General features: G+C 39.3%; 1 protein-coding gene across 1 annotated transcript in view; it reads right to left on the reverse strand.

Annotated features, from left to right (window-relative positions):
* The window catches only part of LOC112255188 (low-density lipoprotein receptor-related protein 1B-like), a 77,872-nt gene that overhangs the window by 62,594 nt on the left and 4,676 nt on the right, over nt 1-10,602 (reverse strand). The gene's annotated exons all lie outside the window — the stretch shown is intronic.

A 10,602-nucleotide genomic window follows, 5' to 3' on the forward strand; every position in this document is an offset into this window, starting at 1 on the left:
TGCTATTTTGGGTGCTAAACCATTTGGTTATAAGTGAATTTGAGGATTTGGGTATGCTTTTTGTAACATCCTGTCATAGGCTGTACCAGCATTGTTTCAATAACAGCAATTCTAATGCTGACTGTGGGGTAAGTTACATTTAAATAATGAAGCAATTTTTTTGGTCAACGTATCCCAGGACCAATTTTTTTAAAGTGAATTTAATCACTTTTTGTCAGTAAACTTCTGTATATTTTAAATGTTGTTCAACTGCCCCTTTAAATGGCAGTTTATGTGGTACCACATAAATATTATAAAATAAATATTTACTTTAAAATTCTGAAATTGAAATGATAATTTAATCAAATGATGGTAAATGTGTTTTTTTTAGTACTATTGTGTATTGCACATTGGAAAACAGCTGTGCATTTTCTAAAGAATATGCAAATTAAATGTAATTTGGCTAAAATAAGTCTGTTTTGGTCATTTTTTAAAATTTCAGATAACATTAATTACATGTCTAATAATGTTTTTATAAGAAATTAGTTGATATTTTGTGATTGTTGCTTTTTCCAAAAGTTTATTCTTGGGGTCAAAATGACCCCAGTTGGTAATCGATGTATGTAAAATATAGGGCTAGCTTGAGGGTTAAATATGTAACAGTAATGCTATAATGTAAATGTATGTCACAACTTGTCTTTTAGAAGTAAGAGTATATTAATAAAGGATATATAATATATATAGCTATTTTAGTTACTTTACATAATTTCCCAAATGTGCACTTAATTGTCCTATACCACCTTACATTCAAATTATCAGGAACTGACCTCCAAGACAAACATTCATTCTGTGATTCATTTTAAAGTGTCACCTCTCAGCATATCAGAAAAAAATAATTTCACCATTTAACCTTTGTAGAGGAGAGATCCTTGAATTCCTCCTAGTTTAGACACACACAGGCCTATACCTATAGCCAGGCTTTGCTTCAACCCTCATCGGGGAGAGAGGAGGTACAGTAATATTTAATAGGCTAAAGTCTCCACTGCTATTTCTCTGGAGGATACGGTGCCTCAATTCATATCTGAGTCCTTGGAAGAAAAGTTATTATTGGGGCTTCGTCCCAAATGGCACCCTATTCCATACATGGGCCCTGGGCAAAAGTAGTGCAGTGTGTAGGGAATAGGGTGCCATTTGCAAGATTCTGAGCTGTGACATTCCATTGGTCCAGCTGCATTGGATTGGGCCAACTAGTCTGTTGGGATGATGAGCACAAAAAGATTCCTTCCACTTAACCATGAAGGAGATGCATAGATAGTGCTGCCAATGTGTGGCATGATGTACTTATGATGTACTATTACACACTTGAAAATGTGGAGGCTCAAAATGCAGCCGTGCACCGTCACTGTACACTGAATTAGGTAATGTACCACAGCCACCAGAGCCGCCAGAAAACTTGTTGTGAGACAGCCTTTACCCCAGTTTTTTTTAATCGGGTGTTGCGCCGCCACACCACTTTCACCAAACACGTTTACAAGACATATTCATTAGTTTATGCCATAGAAAACATTTTTGCAATGGAAAAGAAAGCAGGCAAGTTATTGGACAAGTTGACATAGCACCTCACCCCAGCTAGATGTTCTTTACCATCCGGCCATCAGATTTCCCACCAATGCTCCTTATAGGACACATCAATGCACTCTATACTCCTCTGTAAACTGGTCATCTCTGTTATACCCGTCGCAAGTCCCACTGGTTGATGCTTATTTATAAAACCCTCTTATGCCTCACTCCCTCCTATCTGAAATATCTACTGCAGCCCTCATCCTCCACATACAACACCCGTTCTGCCAGTCACATTCTGTTATAGGTCCCCAAAGCACACACATCCCTGGGTTACTCATCTTTTCAGTTCGATGCAGCTAGCGAATGGAACGAGCTGCAACAAACACTCAAACTGGACAGTTTTATCTCAATCTTTTCATTCAAAGACTCAATCATGGACACTCTTTCTGACAGTTGTTGCTGCTTGGCGTGATGTATTGTTGTCTCTACCTTCTTGCCCTTTGTGCTGTTGTCTGTGACCAATAATGTTCGTACCATGTTTTGTGCTGCTACCATGTTGTGTTGCTACCATAATGTGTTGTCATGTGTTGCTGCCTTGCTATGTTGTTGTCTTAGGTCTCTCTTTATGTAGTGTTGTGTTGTCTCTCTTGTCGTGATGTGTGTTTTGTCCTATATTTATATTTTATTTATTTTTAATCCCAGCCCCCGTTCCCTGCCTTTTGGTAGGCCGTCATTGGAAATAATAATTTGTTCTCAACTGACTTACCTAGTTAAATTAAGGTTAAATAAAAAAAAAAAATACTATTCAACTATTGCTGTATATATTCTGTCCTACGTATTCTACAGATATACAAAATATTTTATCCACATACTGTCCATAATGTCTATATTGTCTGTACATCCCATCATATACAGTCCAGTGAAATGTTTGGACACACCTACTAATTCCAGGGTTTTTCTTTATTTTTACTATTTTGAACATTGTAGAATAATAGTGAAGACATAACAATGATGAAATAACCCCTATGGAATCATGTAGTAACCAAAAAAGTTTTAAATAAATCTGAATATATTTAATTTATTTGAGACTCTTCAAAGTAGCCAACTATTGTCTTCATGACAGCTTTGCACACTTGGCATTCTCTCGGCTTTATGAAGTAGTCACCTGGAATGCATTTCAATGAACAGGCGTGTCTTGTTAAAAGTACATTTCAGGAATTTAATGTGTTTGAGCCAATCAGTTGTGTTGTGACAAGGTAGGGGTGGTATACTGAAGATAGCTCTATTTGGTAAAAGACCAAGTCCATATTATGGCAAGAACAGCTCAATATAGTAAAGAGAAACGACAGTCCATCATTACTTTAAGACATGAAGGTCAGTCAGTACGGAAAATGTCAAGAACTTTTAAAGTTTCTTCAAATGCAGTTGCAAAAATTATCAAGCGCTATGATGAAACTGGCTGTCATGAGGACCGCCACAGGAAAGGAAGACCCAGAGGTACCTCTGCTGCAAAGGATACATTAATTAGAGTTAACTGCACCTCAGATTGCAGCCCAAATAAAGGCTTCACAGAGTTCAAGTAACAGACACATCTCAACATCAGCTGTTCAGAGGAGACTGTCGGAATCAGACCTTCATGGTCGAATTGCTGCTAAAGGACACCAATAAGAAGAAGAGACCTGCTTGGCCAAGAAATATGAGCAATGGATATTAGACCGGTGGTAATCTGTTCTTTGGTCTGATGAGTCCAAATTTGAGTAGGTGAACGGATGATCTCCGCATGTGTGGTTCCCACTGTGACGCATGGAGGAGGAGGTGTGATGCTGTGGGGGTGCTTTGCTGGTGACACTGTCAATGATTTATTTAGAATTCAAGGCACCCTTAACCAGCATGGCTACCACAGGAATCTGCAGCAATACGCCATCCCATCTGGTTTGGGCTTAGTGGGACTATCATTTGGTTTTTAACAGGACAATGACCCAAAACACACTTTCAGGCTGTGTAAGGGCTATTTGACCCAGAAGGAGAGTGATGGGGTGCTGCATCAGATGATCTGACCTCCACAATCACCCGACCTCAACCCAAAAGAGATGGTTTGGGATGAGTTGGACCGCAGAGGGAAGGAAATACAGCCAACAAGCCAAGAGTGTGCAAAGCTGTCATCAAGGCAAAGGGTGGCTACTTTGAAGAATCTAAAATACATTTTGGTTTGTTTAACACTTTTATTGAACTTTTATTGAGCACGCGCCAACGAGCGTCTGGGACGCCAAGGGCTAAAATAGAACTCATTCCTATTTCTGAGGCAGATCACGCTGAAAGTCCTGCCTCTTCCATCTCCTCATTGGTTTATAGTAGCAGGTACCCACGTGCCATCTCCTCATTGGTTATACCCACGTGGGTGACTGAAAGATGAACTGTTTTGCCGGTAGTCGTGGTAATACAATGAAAGTTTAGATGCGATCACCATATAAGTTAAACGATGAAAAAGCCCGAAAGGAGGAGAGATGACTAGAAACAATTCGGTTGGCCGTTTTATGTGTGGATTAAGTGTCGGAGTAGAGGTCCTTGTGCATTTCAGGTAAAATAGCAACTCAATGTTTATATCCCAGGACAAATTAGCTAGCAACAGCAAGTTAGCTAAATAGGACAAATTAACGTTAGCTAGCAAGTTCAAGCTAACTAGCTAAATTGACATACATGTTTAACGCTTTTTGACCTGTCCCCAAATTTATGTCATTGGTTCAGAGTTTGTTTTGATATTTTAACCTGCGTGTCATGATCGTGTTTGGTGTGGGGTGGGCAAAATACATTTATGCACGATAGCGCAGGCGCAGCCGGTTTGGGTTCTGTGTTAGGATCACCACTTTATTTTAAGTGTGAAATGTCAGAATAATAGTGGAGAGAATGATTTCTTTCAGCTTTTATTTCTTTCATCACATTCAGAAGTTTACATACACTCAATTAGTATTTGGTAGCATTGCCTTTAAATGGTTTAACTTGGGTCAAACGTTTCGGGTAGCCTTCCACAAGCTTCCCATAATAAGTTGGGTGGATTTTTGCCCATTCCTCCTGACAGAGCTGGTGTAACTGAGTCAGGTTTGTAGGCCTCTTTGCTCGCACATGCTTTTTCAGTTCTGCCCACAAATCTTCTATAGGATTGAGGTCAGAGCTTTGTGGTGGCCACTCAAATACCTTGACTTTGTTGTCCTTAAGCCATTTTACCACAACTTTGGATGTATGCTTGGGGTCTTTTCCACTTGGAAGACCCATTTGCGACCAAGCTTTAACTTCCTGACTGATGTCTTGAGATGTTGCTTCAATATATCCACATAATTTCCATCCTCATGCCTTTCAGGTTATGTCGATATAGGACTCGTTTTACTGTGGATATAGATACTTTGTACCTGTTTCCTCCAGCATCTTCACAAGGTCCTTTGCTTTTGTTCTGGGATTGATTTGCACTTTCGCACCAAAGTACGTTCATCTCTAGGAAACAAAACGCGTCTCCTTCCTGAGCGGTATGATGGCTGTGTGGTCCCATGGTGTTTATACTTGCGTATTATTGTTTGTACAGATGAACGTGGTACCTTCATCAGAAGCTTCTAAAGCCATGACATCATTTTCTGGAATTTTCCAAGCTGTTTAAAGGCACAGTCAACTTAGTGTTGTAACCTTCTGACCCACTGGAATTGTGATACAGTGAATTATAAGTGAAATAATCTGTCTGTAAACAATTGTTGGAAAAATGACTTGTGTCATGCACAAAGTAGGATTCCTAACCGACTTGCCAACACTATAGTTTGTTAACAAGAAATTTGTGGAGGTTGAAAAACAAGTTTTAATGACTCCAACCTAAGTGTATGTAAACTTCCGACTTCAACTGTATGTCTAGCACTGCCATAACTTTCACAAATACAGAGACAAGCAGGCATCATGATGTCAGCCTTTTTGAAATATCTAGAGCATAGTGACACCTACTGTTATGAACTGGTAATGCAGGTTTGGTTAGAATAGAGTGAAATACAAATGGGGGATATTATTTTCAATGAAAATGTTGAAAGTAGTTGATTTAATGAATGAATTTGAAAGTCAATCAATTCCTACAGTGAACGCCAACCTTTGCTGGGCCACAGGTTTTATTTTTTTCACCTTCATTTAACTAGACAAGTCAGTTAAGAACAAATTCTTATTTTCACAACCTAGGAACAGTGGGTTAATTGCCTGTTCAGGGGCAGAATGACAGATTTGTACCTTATCAGCTGGGGGACTTGAACTCGCAACCTTTACGGTTACTAGTCCAAATCTCTAACCATTAGGCTACCCTGCCACCCCAAAATTATGACTTATGACTTATGACATAAATAATTGTGTTCAATGTAACCCTCCCTGCCTTGTTACAAAGTCTACCATGTATAGTGTTACATGGACCCATGCCTTACATAAAGCTTACAGAATGGATCATTGCAGAAGAGCACTGTAATCAGATGAACAAATAAAAGGTTTTATGACATCAAATTACAATATTTTTTAATTTAAATATTTATTTTTCAAAGTCTACTGATTAACATTGTGTGTGTAGAGCGAAATTAACATTTAAAGACATTGTGAATTTTTTTTGCATAACACAGCCCTGCTATAGTAAACTACAGAGTACTTGTGCCTTCAGAAAGTATTCACACCCTTGACTTTTTCCACATTTTGTTGTGAGATTTCGTGTCACTGGCCCTTGTTGTCCAATGTAAGTTGTTTGTCTCTGGCTCTTTAGATATCAGATTCAGAATGAAAAATAACAAGGCTTGTTATTGTGGTAGTTAGAACGGGTGTGATCCACCTTAGGCCAGGAGTGTTTCCAATTCACATAACCCGACAAGAAAAAACCCAACCCTATAGTCATAGCACAGATGATAAGGGAAGCGATCTATAATAATAATATTTGGTCACAGCCTACGAATAGTACCCAGAGTTTTACCTGACCAGGTCACGAGACCAGGAAAAACTCCATGTCCCAGAATTTTTTATTTTTTTGCCATACCATTTAAAAACAATCTGTGGTATCACCTCTGCCAACCATTAAAAACATGTATGCAACAAACACATCTATCTCTGTCTGAGTACGTTTACTCCATATTCTCTATCATTAAGATGCTATTTGTATTTGCTAAGGCAGCAATGGGGTGTCAATATTGGATTACCTTCATAAAACTGTTGATTGTGGATAAACTGTAATGATGTTGGTCATTTATGGTCAATCTAGTGTTTATTGGATGTAAGGTCTTCTTCCCGCAGTAGCCTAGCCCATATTTCAGGCAGGCTAAACAGATGAGCATGTAATGAACAAGCTGACCAGATGGATTTCATTAACCAGTAGCTTAGTTGACATACTGATGTTGAGCAGATATACATGTATTTGAGTATTTGATACCTTTGTTTTTCTTGCGTGATTGTTTTTTTCTTTGAAACATTTTCAACTGCATATAGCCCTAAACATTATCAATCAATTATGAATTCATTCCCATCTGTTATACATCTATTTGAACAAGCCCGTATTGTTCAGGCTTTGCAACAAAATGTTTAATGTGGGTGGGCTATAAAGTTAAAACAACAAAAGGAAAGTGGTAGCCTACCTAATGCTCAATTATACAATATCAAATAATCATGTTATTTGGGTTAAATCACAGAATGAATAGAGCAGACTTCTGTTCATCTGTTATCTATAATAATGGCATACAAAAACTTCCATCAGAATTCGCATTATTTGCGACAGTGCACATCACACACTTAATTCAGAGATTTGTAATTCAGATATTTGTAACAAGCCTTGCTAAACAACATAACACATAGGCCTACGTGACAAAAAAGCCAAGGACAAGGTCATAAAATGCTTTTGGAAATCTATGATTGTGATGAGATGATGATGATATGATACGAATAGATGGCTTTTCGACAGTAATAGCACAACATGAACTTGTTTTTACCTTGATCTGCATCCGCAGTTGTCAGCATTTTAGCAATTTGAAATAATCCCGATATGGTCAAAAAAGCTAAAATAAAGTCAGACATCGTTGCGGATCTAAAACTGGCCGCAGCACTTCATTCACTCACGTCCTGGTCCGGTTATAACGTTGAGAAATGTCAACTGTAGAAAGCCACTTCGCTTGTCACGCAAACCTTTGCGTGTTACCTTTACCTCTTCCCAGCTGTATGTGAGCGAGTGGAGGACACTGTGAAAGCGTGCGAGAGATAGAAAAGGTAGGAGGGGAGGAAGGCGGGAGGGAGGTAGAGCTATCCGTACAGGGAGATAATGTTTCTATCACTTTTCAACACTGAGGGTCTACATTACATAGTCTGTCCTCTCATTTGTAAACGTGACGATGTTTCTCGTGAGAGAGACAGAGAGAGAGAGAGAGAGAGAGAGAGAGAGAGAGAGAGAGAGAGAGAGAGAGAGAGACTATAATTTAATTGACAGTAGGGAATTGCATACATGCATATCTCTTCAAATTAATCTACAGTAGTGTATTCTAAGAATTGTCAGTAAGATTACTGACAATTCTTAGAATATTGAGGTACGCAAAACTCAGCACTTTTAAAGGGATAACGTGTTCCAGAAGAGTAATCCGTTTAGTCCAGTGTTTCCTAAACTCAGTCGTGTGACGTACTTAAGTAAAACTACTACTTAACTTAAGTCGTTTTTTGGGATATCTGTACTTTACTTTACTATTTATATTTTCAACAAGTTTTACTTTTACTTCACTACATTCCTAAATAAAATAATGTACTTTTTACTCCATACATTTTCCCAGACACCCAAATGTACTTGTTACATTTTGACAGGAAAATGGTGCAATTCACACACTTATCAAGCAAGACAACATCCCTGGTCATCCCAACTGCCTCTGGTCTGGCGGACTCACTAAACACATGCTTTGTTTGTCAATTAAATTAGTGTTGTTGTGTGCCCCTGGCTATCCGTAAATAAATGAAAAACAAGAAAATTGTGATGTCTGTTTTGCATAATATAAGCGATTTGAAATTATTAATACTTTTACTTTAAATACTTAAGTACATTTTTAGAAATTCCATTTACTTTTGATACTTAAGTATACTTAAAACCAAATACTTTTAGACTTTTACTCAAGTAGCATTTTACTAGGTGACTTTCACTTTTCTATTAAGGTAACCTTACTTTTACTCAAGTATGACTTGAATACTTTTTCCACCACTGTCTAAACTTGGCTTTGCCCCTCCCCCCCCCAAAAAAAAACATGAACAGGGGACGATGAAAACGACCTAGGACCAAGTTCGGGAAACTCTGATTTAGTCCAGCAATCTGAGTGACAACGGGCTTCTTCTCTTCTCTGTGAATATGAAACCCTCTTTAGTCCGTTAAAAGTAATAATTTGTTTCCTCTCCTTTCGTCTCCTCTCAGTCAAGTCCCACCACTGTGCCTGCCAAATCTTAAACTGTAGTGTTTCAGCCACTGTCTGATCTTTCTGGTTTGGTTTCCCCCGAGGAGATGCAGAACGGATGGTCCCTCCATTCTCTCTATTAGACTGTGGCAGCCCCACTCTCCATGCCCTTTTTCAAATATGTAATATGCGGGCCAGGGGCAGCCTAACAACACAGATAAAATACACCCACCTAATATGGATGTAATAATGTATTGTAATTGCAAAACCATTCACTGTATGTCCATGCAATGTGTGTGTGTGTGTCAAATGTCAAATAGGGGGTGCTTATATTTGTCCTGTTTCACTGCATGCACAAGTGGATAACCTGTACGAGTGTGAGGACATGGAAATGTGTTCTTTGCATATCCCACTCCCCTTGAGACACCCTCAGAGTGGGATCACAGCCAGGGATCCCATCTCATCCCATCTTTCAGTTTTCAGAGATTGTCATTCCTCACCCATATGCCCCTGATTGTTTACAGACTTGTGCTGGGCCTGGGGTACGGGTACGGGGGCAGGCTCCTGAATTTCAATCGAGCACCACAAAGGAGGTCAGTGTCCTAGGAGGGAGTTAGCTAGCTGAGTGTTCCAGTCCCCTGGCATAGTGGATGAACAGAAGCAGCTGCTGCCTGCCTTGCTAACTGTCTTATACTACACTGGTGGAGCCAGAGCCACACCAGTGGAGCTTACAGTACAGTCTCAGTCAGAAGACAGACAGGTCCAGAGTGCAAGGGCCTTCTCCACCCCCTCCTGGGCAATCACAGAGATGAAGTACTGAAATTAGAAATGACATCCAACACACAACCAGACGCTCTTGTGGAAGGCTAATGTACCCAGCTTCTCTAGACTTGCAGCGTATCCTCACCCTAAGATGAATTTCCACTCCCTTGTCCTGGCTTGGCTTATGTGATATTTTAGGTTCCTTATGATCATGTTCATCCAAATGAATAGTGTGTGGTACTTCGCTGCCCCCTACAGGGCTTTCTTTTCATGTACACAGAAACACAGAGACAGAGAGAGATTTCACCCAGTATTTCACTACTGGGTGAAATACCACAGTGTGCCATCACAGCAGCAATATTTGTGACCTGTCGCCACAAGAAAAGGGCAACCAGTGAAGAACAAACACCATTGCAAATACAACCCATATTTATGTTTATTTATTTTCTCTTTTGTACTTTTAACTATTTGCACATCGCTACAACATTGTATATTGACATAATACGACATTTGAAATGTCTTTATTGTTTTTGGAACTTCTGTGAGTGTAATGTTTACTGTTCATTTTTATTGTTTATTTCACTTTTGTTTAATATCTATTTCACTTGCTTTGGCAATGGTAACATGTTTCCCATGCCAATAAAGCCCTTGAATTGAATTGAGAGAGAGAGTGAAAGAGAGTGAGAGAGAGAAGATGAAAAGGAGAGGACAAAACACAATAAGAGAGACCAATTCCCGCACCATTGTCTAGAAGGCTAGCTGACAACCAGTCAATAGTGCTCAGTAAGGAGGTCATGTAGCCCATAAAGATGTGTTGTCCTCCATGTTTCTGAAGAAGAGGGCCCTGGAGACCTGTCCCAGCACAAAGCAGAGGCAGCAGCAGAGAGCTCCC

The sequence above is a fragment of the Oncorhynchus tshawytscha genome, linkage group LG07 (genome assembly GCF_018296145.1).
Source record: "Oncorhynchus tshawytscha isolate Ot180627B linkage group LG07, Otsh_v2.0, whole genome shotgun sequence".
NCBI lineage: Eukaryota > Metazoa > Chordata > Actinopteri > Salmoniformes > Salmonidae > Oncorhynchus > Oncorhynchus tshawytscha.